This window comes from Chiloscyllium punctatum, chromosome 40 (assembly GCF_047496795.1).
Source record: "Chiloscyllium punctatum isolate Juve2018m chromosome 40, sChiPun1.3, whole genome shotgun sequence".
Taxonomy (NCBI): domain Eukaryota; kingdom Metazoa; phylum Chordata; class Chondrichthyes; order Orectolobiformes; family Hemiscylliidae; genus Chiloscyllium; species Chiloscyllium punctatum.
Window position 1 is genome coordinate 25,658,972 of NC_092778.1, and position 14,214 is coordinate 25,673,185.

Here is a 14,214-nt window from a genome sequence, read left to right on the forward strand (position 1 = left end):
CTGTTACACTGTAAGGCCCACACTGTACAACAAGAAGGAGCATGCAACAATTCAGCATTACTGTGAAGCAGACTGGAAGAGCAGACGTTTGTGACAAGGACAGTGGTAGTGGGGGATTAAAAACTAACAGCAGACAACCCCTTCGACCTGCTTTTACTTGTACAGCTGAAGTGTGATGCTCCAAGGAAACTGGCAAATTCATGTTCTGCATCTTTAGATTGACAATGTGGTTTAAATCAGGGAATTTTAATGCAGTCAACTACAGTTAAAAAATTCACTTTTAAAACCATCTTTTTAACATTTAAGTATCTCCCTCTGCCCCCAAGATCAAATAAGTTCCACAGTCAGAGACAGCAAGATGTGACTGATCGTAAGGCAGGTAACAGAATCAATAAGATATCTCAGGAATTCCCAATCCTCTAGCTGATGGTGGAATTTCAAATTCAGTCTGAGGGATAGCAACGTGAGTCTCAAACCAGTGTCACCAATTTAAATAAGTGCAATTACGAAGGTATGAAGAAAGTATCGTCTAAATCAGGCTGGGAAAATAGACAAAGGGGAAAGTCAATAGACAAGCATTGGCAGTCATTTAAATAGGTAATTCAGATCGGCAGCATGGTGGCTCAGTGGCAGGGGGTCACAGCATGATGGCTCAGTGGTTAGCACGCTGCCTCGCATCGAACCTGGGATCGATTCCAGCATCGGGCGACATTCTCCAGTGTCTGCGTGGGTTTCCTCCAGGTGGTTGAAACAGACATAATAGTAGCATTCAAGAAGCACCTGGATGAATACTTAAGTAGGAAGGGAATAGAGGGATACGGATTATGTAAGTAAAGACAATTTTAGTATGGAAGGGCAAGATGTGTCAGCGCAGGCTTGGATGGCCGAATGGTCTGTTCCTGTTCTAGGATGCAACTAAGGAATTGATAACAGGGGATAAGGAAATATTAGATAATTAAAACCACTACTTTGCAATGGTCTTTACAGTGAAGGCCATAATAATTACACTAAAGATATCAGATAAGCAAGGTATCATTGAGTGGAAAAGTCTAGAAAGAATCTCTATCACGAGGAAGGAAGTGTTTGACAAGCTACTGGGACTGAATGCAGACAAGTCGGCAGGACCTATAGGCATGCAAGAGTCTTAATGCAAGTGACTGTAGAGTTAATGGAAGTACTTGTCAAAACATTCCAGAGGACAGATGGAAGATCACCAACATGGCACTCCTATTCAAAAAATGAGACAGACCGAAACTATTAGCCAGGCAGCCAAAACATTTGTCATTGAGAAAATGCTAGATTTCATTATTGAGCAAGAATTATCAGGACATTTAGAAAAGTTAACAATCAAAGAGTCAACATGGTTTTCTGGAAGTCATGTTGGCTAAATTTGCTAGAGTTTTTTGAGAATATAACAAGCAGAGTTGATAAAGCAAAACGGGCAGTCCTTGGATTGCAAACAGATTCAATTCTTCAGTCCCTTAGTAGACTGATTTGTACGCAAGTCAGAAGACAATGCAACCATCCATAGGTAGAGTAAATGTTCATGTCGGATGTTTAAGATTACACCCCTGTGACTAGGTTCATAAGTATGAACATTTGTAAGTTGGGCCTCCTGGAATTTGGATTTTCTGAAGACTTTCGATATGGTTCCTCATTAAAGTTTATTGAACAGGATAGGTGCTCATGGTATTGGAGGTAATGTATTTGCATGGATTGAGGATTGGTTAATACACAGAAGGCAGGGTTGGAATTAATGGGTCGTTTTCACGTTTGACCTAACAAGTTCAGTCCCACAATGATTAGTCCGAGCCTCTTAATTATTCATTCCCTATATTAATCATTAAGAATGAAGCAGCATGTAATGCAAATTTGCTGACACTGCAGAAAAAAAGTGAAGGGATGTTGTAATGAGGACATAAGAGTTGAAATAATCTGCAAAAACTCAGTTTATTGTATGAAAAATGCAAGGTCATGCACTTTGGTAATAACAGTCCAAATCCAGATTACTACTTGAATCGAGAGAGACTTAATAAAAGTACAACACAGCAGCTCAGCACTGTTCTTTTACATGAAAAATACATGTTAGCATATAGGTGCAGCAAATACTTAAGACATCATATGGAATTATGGCCTTTATTGCTAGGGTTTCGGAATTTAAAAACTTGAAAGTGGTGTTACAAATATGCAGTTGTTGGTGAGATCCCACCTCGAGTACTGATTGTCATATGTAAGAAAGAATATTCTGGCATTGGACACAGTTCAAAAGAGATTCACTCGGCTGAATCCTGGGACAAAGGATTGAATTATCAAGAGTGGCTGAACAAGTTAGACTTTGCTCATTAGTACTAGAAGAATGAGGGATGATTTTATTGAATCATACAAGATTCTGAGACAGCTTCACAGAGCAGATGTTGAGAAGACATTGGGGAATCTCAGCAGTAACAGAATAACAGAATAACAGACCACTTATTTAAAACTAACATATTAAAGGATTTCTTCTCAGAATGTCTGGAATTCTCTACTGAGGAAAGCTTTGGGGTCTAACTCATGAAGTATTTCAAAAGGAGGTAGAAAGGAGTTTAAAAACGGATGATTAAAGGTGAGGAGGAGCTGGCATGAAAGACGAGTTGAATCTATCAGCAGATCATCCATGATTTTACAGAATGGCACGGATACCTTAAATAAAACAGAGAACATAGAACAGTACGCCCTTCAGCCCTCGATGTTGTGCCAACCTTTTATTGTATGCTATTATCAAACTAACCTATATATCCACACTTTTCTATCATCCATGTGCCTATCCAAGAGTCACTTAAATGTCCTTAATGTCTCTAACACCATGACCACTGCTGGCAGTGCATTCCACGCACCCACCACTTTCTGTGCCAAGAACCTACCTCTGACATCCCCTCTAAACCTTCCTCCAATAACCTTAAAATTATGCTCCCTCTTAATAGCTACTTCTGCTCTGGGAAAAGGTCAATGGCTATCCACTCTATCTAGGCCTCTCATCATCTTGTACACCTCAATCAAGTCATCTTTTACCCTTCTTCACTCCAATGAGAAAAGTCCTAGCTCCCACAACCTAACACATGCTCTCTATTGCAGGCAGCGTCCTGGTAAATCTCCTCTGCACACACTCTAAAGCTTCCATATCCTTCCTATAATTAGGTGACCAGAACTGAACACAATATTCCAAGTGTGGACTCTTATAGAACTGCAGCATAACCTCACAGCTCTTAAGCTCAATCCCCCTGCTAATGGAAGTCAACACACCATATGTCTTCTTGATAACCCTATCAATTTGGGTGGCAACTTCGAGAGATCTATGGACATGGACCCCAAGATCAGTTGGTTCGTCCACACTGCCAAGAATCCTGCCTTCAACCCTGTACACTGCTTTCAAATCCGACCTTCCAAAGTGAATGATTTCACACATTTCCAGGTTGAACTCATCTGCCACTTAACAGCCGAGCTCTGCATCCTATCAATATCCCGTTGCAACCTACAACTGCCCTCTAACTATCTACAACTCCACCAAACTTCGTGTTATTGGCAAACGTAGTGACCCACCCTGCCACTTCCTCATCCAAGTCATACATCAAAATCATAAAGCGTAGAGGTTGCAGAACAGATCCGTGCGGAACACCGCTGGTCACCGAGCTCCAGGCTGAATACTTTCCATCTACTACCACCTTTTGTCTTCTATGGGCCAGCCAATTCTGTATCCAGACAGCCAGATTTCCCTGTATCCCATGCCTCCTTACTTTCTGAATAAGCCTACCGGGTGGCACGGTGGCACAGTGGTTTGCACTGCTGCCTTACAGCGCCAGCGACCTGGGTTCAATTCCCTCCTCAGGTGACTCACGGGGAGTTTACACATTCTCCCCGTGTCTGCGTGGGTTTCCTCCGGGTGCTCTGGTTTCCTCCCACAATCCAAAAATGTGCAGGTTAGGTGAATTGGCCATGCTAAATTGCCCGTGTTAGGTGAAGGGATAAATGTAGGAAAATGTGTCTGGGTGGGTTACGCTTCGGCGGATCGGTGTGGACTCGTTGGGCCGAAGGGCCTGTTTCCACACTGTAAGTAATCTAATCTAATATACCATAGGGAACCTTAAACACCTTGCTAAAAATCCACATACACCGCATCCACTGCTCTATATTCAGCAATATGTTTTGTCACATCCTCAGAATTCAGTAGACTTGTGAGGCATGATCTGCCCCTCACAAAGCCATACTGACTATCAAGCTCTGCTTTTCCAAGTAATCATGAATCCTGTCTCTCCTCTACAATAATTTGCCCACCACCAACGTAAGGCTGACTGGTCTGTAATTCCCAGATTTTTCCCTATTCCCTTGTTCAAGAACATTTGCCACCCTTCAATCATCTGGCACTACACCAGTGGACAGTGAGGACACAAAAATCATCGCCAAAGGTGCAGCAATCTCCTCCTTCGCTTCTCGTAGAAACCTTGGACATATCCTGTCTGGCCCAGGGGACTTACCTATCCTCCTGTTTTTCAGCATTTCCAGCACATCCTTCTACTTAACATGAAGCTGTTCGAGCGTATCAGCCTGTTTCATGCTGTCCTCACAAACTACAAGATTACTCTCACGAGAACGCCTTGGGGTTTTCCTTAATCCTACTCACTAAACCTTTTTCATGCCCCCTTCTAGCCCTAAGTCCATTAATCCATTCCTTCCTGGCTACCTTGGAACCTTCTAGGGCCCTGTCTGATCCTTGCCTCCTCAACCTTAAGTAAGCTTCCTTCTTCCTCTTGACTGGATATTGCATATCTCTTGTCATCCAAGATTCCTTCACTCTACCATCCCTTTCTTGTCTCAGTAGGACAAACCTATCCAGCAATTGCAGAAAATACTCCCAAAACAACCTCCACATTTCTGTTATGCATTTCCCTCAGAATATCTGTTCCCAATTTATGCTCCACAGTTTTTACCTCTTGACATTGTGATTCCCCCTTCCCCAATTAAATACTTTCCCATACTGTCTCCTCCAATCCCTCTCCACAACTACAGTAAATGTCAGGAAATTGTGATCATGATCTCCGAAGTGCTCTCCCACCGACAGATCTGATACCTGACCTGGTTCGTTGACAAGCACCAAATCCATTATGGCCGACTATAAGGAATCCTTCCTGCACATACTTGACAAACTCTACTCCATTCAAACTATTTGCACTAAGGAGGTTCCAATCAATATTAGGGAAGTTGAAGTCACCCATGACAGCAACCCTGTTACTTCTGCATCTTTCCAAAATCTGCCTCCCGATCTGCTCCTCTGTTGCTATTGGGGGATTTATAGAAAACTCTCAATAAAGTGACTGCTCCTTTCCATCCATAATGACTTAGTAGACAAGCCCTCCTAGACGACCTCCCTTTCTGCAGCTGTGATACTACCCCTGATTAGCAATACCATTACTCCAGCTCTTTTACCTCCCTCCTACTCCTCTTGAAACATCTAAACCCTGGAACATCCAACAACCACTCCTGCCCTATGATAGCCAAGCCTATGTAATGGCCACAATATCATAGTTCCAAGTACTGATCCATGCTCAAAGTTCATCACCCTTCTCCTGACTTTTCTTGCATTAAGACACACTTCAACCCATCACACTGACTGCAACTTTGCCCTTATCAACAGTCTCTCCTCCCTCACAGACTCTCTGCACATTTTATTTGCCTGTTCACAGCTACCCTACCCTGGGATCTGTATATCTGGTTCCCATCCCCCACCAAATTAGTTTATACCCTACTGAAGAGCTCTAGCAAACGTCCCGCCCAGAATATTGATTCCCCTCCTTTTCAGGTGCAACCCGACTCCTTGTACTGGTCCCACCTTCCCTAGAAGATATCCCAATGATCCACATATCTAAAGCCCTCACTCCTACACCAGCTCTGCAGACACGTTTTCAGCTGCTCTCGCTCTCTGTTCCCAGCCTCACTAGCACACGGTACTGGTAGCAATCCTGAGATTTACTACTGTTTCTCCTGCCTTTTAGCTTCCAACCTAACTCCTTACATTCACTTTTCAGGTCTTCATCCCTTTTCCTAGCTATGTCATTGGTATCGATGTGTACCACGACTTCTGGCTACTCACCGTCCCTCTTAAGATACCTGTAGACTTGATCAGAGACATCCCTGATCCTGGCACCCAGGAGACAACATAGTATTCAGGAGTCTCGGTCACGACCACAGAATCTCTTGTCTGTTCCTCTCACCATTGAATCTCCTATCACTATCGCTTTGCTATTCTGCCCCCTTCCCTTATCAACTACAGAGCCAGGCCCAATGCCAGAAATCTGACCCTTGTGGCTTTCCCCTGATAGGACCCCCCCCACAATAGCACCCAAAGCAGTATACTTATTAGTGAGGAGAACAACCACAGAGATACCTGCACTGACTGCCTATTCCCTTTCCCTCTCTTGACGCTCATGCAGATACCTCTATTCTGTACTTAGGTTTGACTACCTCCCTATAACCCCTATCATCCCCTCAGTCTTCCAAATGATCCGAACTTCATCCAGCTCCAGCTCCTTAATGCAGCCTGTGAGGAGCTGGAGTTGGGGGCACTTCTCGGAGGTGATGTCAGCAGGTAGACCAGGGATAACCTTGACATCCCACATCCTGCAAGAGGAACATGCAACTGCCCTAGATTCCATCCCCTCTGCTCTAAATTGCCAAAAGAGATATAAAGAAAACCTTACCTTAGGGCCTGAGTGTCCTATTCCTGCTCCTGTTCTTATGTAAGTGCACATGAGGAACCATAAAATATGCAGAACGGGTAAATAGGACCCTCATTTCAAAGTAAAGTGTCACACAATGAAAGAAGTTTCACAGTTACTTGTAAATACAACTGTTGGGATTTTTGCAGCGCAGTGAAGGATTCGACTGGTAAGAGTAAGGAAAAAAGATGAATAAAGATATTGATGTTCTGATCTAAAACAAAAAGGAGGTATATGTTAGATATAGACAGCCTCTTGCTGAGATAATGTATCATTGACAGTCACAGGTGAGGTGCTGGAAGACTAGAGGTTGGCTAACGTGGTGACACTGTTCAAGAAGGGTGGTAAGGCCAAGCCAGGGAACTATAAACCAGTGAGCCTGACGTCGATGATGGGCAAGAAGTTGGAGGGAATCATGAGGGACAGGGTGTACATGTAATTGAAAAGGCAAGGACTGATTAGGGATAGTTCAACATGGCTTTGTGTATAGGAAATCATATCTCATAAACTTGACAGAGTTTTTTTGAAGAAGTTACAAAGTAGATTGATGAGGGCAGAGCGGTAGATGTGATCTATATGGACTTCAGTAATGCGTTCGACAAAGTTCCCCATGGGAGACTGGTTAGCAAGGTTAGATCTCACAGAATACAGGGAGAGCTAAGCATTTGGATACAGAACTGGCTCAAAGGTAGAAGACAGAGGGTGGTGATGGAGGGTTGCTTTTCAGACTGGAGGCCTGTGACCAGTGGAGTGCCACAAGGATCAGTGCTGGGTCCACTACGTTTCATCATTTATATAAATGATTTGGATGTGAGCATAAAAGGCATAGTTAGTAGGTTTGCAGATGACACCAAAATTGGAGGTGTAGTGGACAGAGAAGAGGGTTACCACAGATTACAACAGGATCTTGATCAGATGGGCCAATGGGCTGAGAAGTGGCAGATGGAGTTTAATTCAGATAAATGTGAGATGCTGCATTTTGGGAAAGCAAATCTTAGCAGGACTTTTACACTCAATGGTAAGGTCCTAGGGAGTGTTGCTGAGCAAAGAGACCTTGGAGTGCAGGTTCATAGCTTCTTGAAAATAGAGTCGCAGGTAAATAGGATAGTGAAGGCGGCGTTTGTTATGCATTCCTTTGTTGGTCAAGAGTATTAAGTACAGGAGTTGGGAAGTCATTTTGCAGCTGTATAGGACATTGGTTAGGCCACTGTTGGAATATTGCGTGCAATTCTGGTCTCCTACCTATCCGAAAGGTGTTGTGAAACTTGAAAGGGTCCAGAAAAGATTTAGAAGGATGTTGCCAGGGTTAGAGGATTTGAGCTATAGGGAGAGGCTGAACAGGCTGGGGCTGTTTTCCCTGGAGCGTCAGAGGCTGAGGGGTGACCTTATAGAGGTTTACAAAATTATGAGAGGCATGGATAGGATAAATAGACAAAATATTTTCCCCTGGGGTGGGGGGTCCAGACTAGAGGGCATAGGTTTAGGGTGAGAGGGGAAAGATATAAAAGAGACCTAAGGGGCAACTTTTTCCACGCAGAGGGTTATATGTGTATGGAATGGGCTGCCAAAGGAAGTGGTGGAGGCTGGTATAATTGCAATTTTTAAAAGTGTTGAGAAGGATATGGGCCAAGTGCTGTCAGGTGGGACTAGATTGGGTTGGGATATCTGGTCGCCATGAACGGGTTGGACCAAAGGGTCTGTTTCCGTGTTCTACATCTCTGTGACTCTATGACAACTGGGATCAAGTGAATCTCTTGACAAGTATAAGGGGTACACAGACATTCTTCAGAGTTAAATCAGGAGGGTTAAAAGGGAATACGAGATAGCCTGGGCAGATAAGATTAAGGATAATCCAAAAAGATTCCACAAGTACATGAAGAGCAAAAATGCAATTAAAGAAAGAATAGGGCCCCTTAAAGATCAACGAGGTCATCAATGTGTGGAAGCGCAGGAAATGGGAGAGATACAAACCAAATATTCTGCATCAGATTTTACTGTGGAGAAAAACATGAAGGCTAAAAAACTCCAGGAAAATATTTTGAGGCATAGATAGAGTCGACAGCCAGAGACTATTTCCCATGGCAGAAATGACTAACACGAGGGGTCATAGTTTTAAGCTGTTTGGAGGAAAGTATAGAGGGGATGTCAGAGGCGGGTTCTTTACACAGAGAGTTGAGAGAACATGGAATGCGTTGCCAGCAGCAGTTGTGGAAGCAAGGTCACTGGGGACATTTAAGAGACAGCTGGACATGCAGATGGTCACCGAAATTTGAGGGTGCATACATGAGGATCAATGGTCGGCACTGATGTCTTGAAAACAGTCAGCAATACAGAAGAGGTGGTGCTGGAGGTCTTTTAAAAAAAACATAATGGTGGATAAATGTCTGGAACCTAATCAAATATATCCTAGGATGTTGTGGGAAGTTAGGGAAGAAATTGCAGGGTCCTTAGCGGATGTATTTATTTCATTTTAAGCCATGGCTTGAGATGCTAGAGGGTGGCTAATGTGCGTTTAATAAAGAAAGGCTGTAAGGAGAAGCCTGGGAACTATAGACAGTTGAGTCTGATATCAGTGGTTGTTAAATTGTGGAAGGAATTCTTAGAGATAAAATGTACATGAATTCGGAGGGGCAAGGTCTGTTTGGAGTTATTTAGTGTGGCTGTGTGTATGGGATACCATGTCTCACAAACTTGATTGAGTTTTTGGAGGATGTAACCAAAACATTTGATGAGGGCAGACTCATAGGCATGGACTTTAGTAAAGCCCTTGATTAGGTTCTGCATGGCAGATTGATTAGTAAAGTTAGATAACACAGGATTCAGAGTCAGTTTGTCAACTGGATACAAAGTTGGCTTGACAGGAGACAGAGATTGGTGTGGAGGGTTGTTTTTCAGACTGTGTCCCTCCCCTTAAGCCAGGAGAACAAGGTACAAACTCCAGTTCCTCTAGATGTACATAATTCCATCCCTGAACAAGGTGATTTGAAAACACTTAAAGGCTGTCTTGTGGCATAGTGGTGCCATCTCTACCCCTGGGCCAGGAGGCGCAGGTTCAAGTCCCACCTACTCCAAATGTGTCATAACATCTCTGAACAGGCTGATTAGAAAAACAGATGAAATAAGAATAATAATTATTTTAACAGAATCTCCACAGTGTGGAAACAGGCCATTTGGCCCAACAAGTCCACACCGACCCTCTGAAGAGCAACCCATCCAGATCCACTCTTCAACCACTAGGTACAACTCAGTAAAAACAACCTAAGAATATATATTTTTCAACCAAAGTGAAGTGCAGGAATACAACACCATTTGAAAAGATCGCATTGATTCATTTGGTAAAACCAGTTTCTTCCTGTCACAGGATAAGTTGCTACATAATGAACCAAGATCAGGAAATGAAAGTACAAAATCCAATGTATCAAGAAAACAAAAATAAAATGCATAGGTCAGAAATATCTAGAGACGTAAGCTGCAACCTTACCAAACAGCTAGTTGTTGCAAAATGCATCATTTTTGCAGGGTCATAATCTCGGGATTACTGCCTGTGCCACATGGCAGTGAGGCTAGGAATAGGAAGATAACAGTTAAATATGTGACTAAAGAGCTGGCGTAGGAGAGAGGGCTTTATTTATGTGGATTATTGGGATGTCATCCAGGACAAGTGAAGACTTTACAATAAGGTCAGGCTGTACCTAAACTGGGGCACCAATATTCTGGCAGCAAGGTTTGCTAGTGCCACTCAGGAGGATTTAAACTAATCTGGCAGGCGGACAAGAACCAGAACAGTAGGTTAACAAATAAAATGACTGAAGAGGAAACAGAGACTAAGGCCAGTAAGACTAAGAGGAAGAACAGGCAGGGAGAGGTTTCTCAACACAGTGGGGCTAGTAGTCTGAAGTGTATCCATTTCAATGCAAAGAGTTTGACAGGTGAGGCAGATGAATTAGAGCCTGGACTATATAGCTATAGTGCTGCAGCTATTACAAAGAGAAGGACAAGACTGGCAACTTAATGTTCGGGGATTTAGATATTTCAGGCATGATAGAAAAGGGATGTGAGAGAGGTGGGGGTGTTGGGTGACTGGTTCGGGAAATATCACAGCTATACTGAGGGAGGGCACCTTGAAGGGTTGATCCAGCAAGGCCACATGGGTAGCGCTCAGGAATAGGAATCACTTTCTTGGGATTGTATTACAGTCCTCCCAATAGCCAACGAGAGCTAGTGAAATAGATATGTCAAGCTGTCTCTTAAACATTGCTATTGTATCTTGAATAAGCAAACATTAAAAGGAAAACAAACTGAATAGAGGCAAAAGGTTTTTAAGTTCAGAAAGGCATCATGTTCTGTTGGAAGGCCTGTGTCTGCGCTGTACTGTTTTCTAGTTGTTTGTACTGAAATGGAGCTGTTATACAACCAGAAGCCATGTATTATAATAGTGAAAGATCACCCACAGACAACAATGCTCTAATGCAGGCAACTAGTCTGTCAATAATGACGGAATCAGAGAAGTTAACATCCAAAAAGCAATAATTAAACGTTGACTCATTTTCACTGTTTTTATCAGAGCACAAAGAAACTGAGAAACAGCTGGTGCATATGGAGTTTTATGTAAATTCTGGCAGAGATATTAATGAATCAATTAAGACAGCAAGCATGTAAACTTGCATTTGCATTCATTAATTGCCTATAACATTCTCGAACCAATATTTTTCAAGTCCAGTTTTGAAAGTAAGCACTGCAACCAGTCAAAAAAACAGTAGAAACCCACAAACTGTCATTTGGTTAGTGGGCAAATATTCTGTTTTGAGGGATACTAATAATTAGAACACAGGGAGAACTGTCTTTCTCTTGTTCTCATTGTGCTATGGAGTCATTACTCTGCAGGAGACCTGTAATCAAAGTTTTACTCATCAGAGTTGCAACCTCCAATATCACTGTACAAATAGTAATTTGAGCATGGAGCCTAAGCCTATGATTTTCGAACCTGGAGGATAGAATGCCACCATTCGATCAAGGCTGAAACAAAAGGCAAGTCTTTTATAAGAGGCCATTTAGTACGACATAAACAGCAGTGGAGTAACATGGTTGGAAAGTTGATTTGCCGTTTACTTATTAGCACTTCCCATCGGCTTTATTATCAAAAAACTTAAAATCTTTGGCTGACTGAGCAGATTTTTTCCTGGCTCTCTATGAAAAGTAAAGTCATTCAATTCATTGATAATTTCTCTTGATTACAATAGCTGCTGTTTCTTTGTCCTTTATTTTCCAATGCTAACCTCCATTGTATTGTTTTAATTTCAGATAAAGGGTTAAAACCCAAACACTGGCCTATTTTTGCTCCTTGCAAATGTGGAACGTCCTGCATTTTCCGTTTCTTTGTTTCAGAGCTTCCTTTTTCTCTATAACTAACAAGTGCTAACACCTGTAAATCCTTTGAAATTGGAATGTTGGCATGTCCCTCACGTCTGTTTCCTCCAGTTAAAAACCCTTCTTCCATAAGGAACAGCTTTTCTTCAATTATTCGATCAAACTTACAAGATTCAAAACTATCAAATCTTCCCGCTTCCCCTTCTTGGCTCCAAGCAAATGAGCTCAGTAACTCCAGTGCCTTTCATCCCTGATACCACTCTGCTAAATTCTTCTGCATCCACTCTGAAATGCAGTAGCCAAGCTTCTGTATTCTATTTCATACAGAATTCATACTTCTGTCCACTGTCTCAAATGTATATAAAACCAGGGATCTGAAATGTCTTTGTAATAGTATTCTCAATTCCCTTTCATTATACTGCTGTGACTGCAGTTGAAGTTAATACCAGGCAAGTGAAATTCTAGTTTGAAACATGTTTGGACAAAGCATTAGTTTAATTTTTGCAATTTTGTTATTGTGGTCAGTGTGTATTCACAATGTTCTTTTAACAAAAGCACAAATTGCTTTTTCCTTTTCTGTATAATAAATGGTTTTACAATATACAAGGAATTGGAAGAGTCTTATAATAAGTATTAGGAATAAAGTTTCAATCTCTTTACCAACAACAACAACTTGATAAACACCTCAGTGAAGGGTCATCCTGTTTCTATTTTGAAAGTTCTGGTTCAGTGACATGTATACTTTGTTTCTTTCCAACAAACTTTTACATATATTGGTGCTAATTCTTTGTTCAATGTCTCTTCCTGGGACCATTAAACAAATTTATCAACAGGTACTTATTTCTTGACACGGAGTCCATAAACTCCTCTTCTGTTTCTGAAGCACTCTCTTAGAGCCAGTCATATTGCATAAATCAACTCAGCCATGCCAATCAGTCATGCCAATCCGACCTAGTCCCATTTGCTAGCATTTGGCCCATATCCCTCTAAACCTTTCCTATTCATATACCCATCAAAGTGCCTTTTAAACACTGTATTGTAGTATCCGCCTCTACCACTTCCTCTAGCAGTTCATTCCATAATACTCACCACAAGTTACCCTTCAGGTCTTTTTAAATCTTTCCCTCTCACTTTACATCTATGTCCTCTAGTTTTAGACTCTCTCATCCTTGGAAAAAGACATCAGTTATTCACCCTATCCACTCCCCTGATCATTTTCTAAACCTTCAGTGTCTGACACTGCATGGGGAAAAAAAAAAGAGTATTCAGCCTCTCCATATAATTCAAATCCTCCAGTCCCAGCAACGTCCTTGTAAACCTTTTCTGCACCCTCTAAGTTTAACAACATCCTTCTTATAGAAGGGCAATCAGAATTGCGTATAGTATTCCAAAAGTGCTGCAACATGACATCCCAATTCCTATAATCATTGCTCCAACCAATGAAAGCAAGTCTGCCAACTATCTTCTTCACTATCCTGTCTATCTGGATCCCAATTTCAAAGAACCATGCACCTGTACCCCTAGGTCTCTTTATTCGGCAACACTTCCCAAAGCCCTACCATTAACTGTCTAGGTCTTGCCCTGGTTTGCCTTATCAAAATGCAGCACCTTTGCATTTATCTAAATTAAACTCCAGCTGTCATTCCACAGCCCATTGACCCACCTGATCAAGGTTCCATATGGGACTTTGAGATAATCATCTTCATTGTCTTCAACACCACCTATTTTGGTATCATGTGCAAACCTACTAACCATATCTCTTATATTTTCACATCTAAATCATTGACATAAATGACAAAAAGCAGTGGACCCAGAACCATTCTTTGTGGCAAACCAATGGTCATAGGTCTCCAGTCTGAAAAACAACTCTCCACCACCACCCTCTGCCTACCTTCAAGCCAATTTTGTATTCAATTGGTTAGCTCCCTCCAGATTCCACATAATCTAACTTTAGGAACCAGTCCAACATGCTTACCAAAATTAAATGACTCAAGATTTCTTTTCAGCCTAACCTGCTTTGGAGAAAGCTCAGCTACCAGTACCTTTGGCTACCATAACCTTGTCACCTCTGACACTGCTTAACCTTCCAGATTCTTTCGCT

At 42.1% G+C, this 14,214-nt stretch overlaps 1 protein-coding gene across 3 annotated transcripts in view; it reads right to left on the reverse strand.

Annotated features, from left to right (window-relative positions):
* Positions 1 to 14,214, reverse strand: part of LOC140464440 (protein tweety homolog 3-like) — a 267,986-nt gene that overhangs the window by 173,749 nt on the left and 80,023 nt on the right. The window lies entirely within an intron of this gene.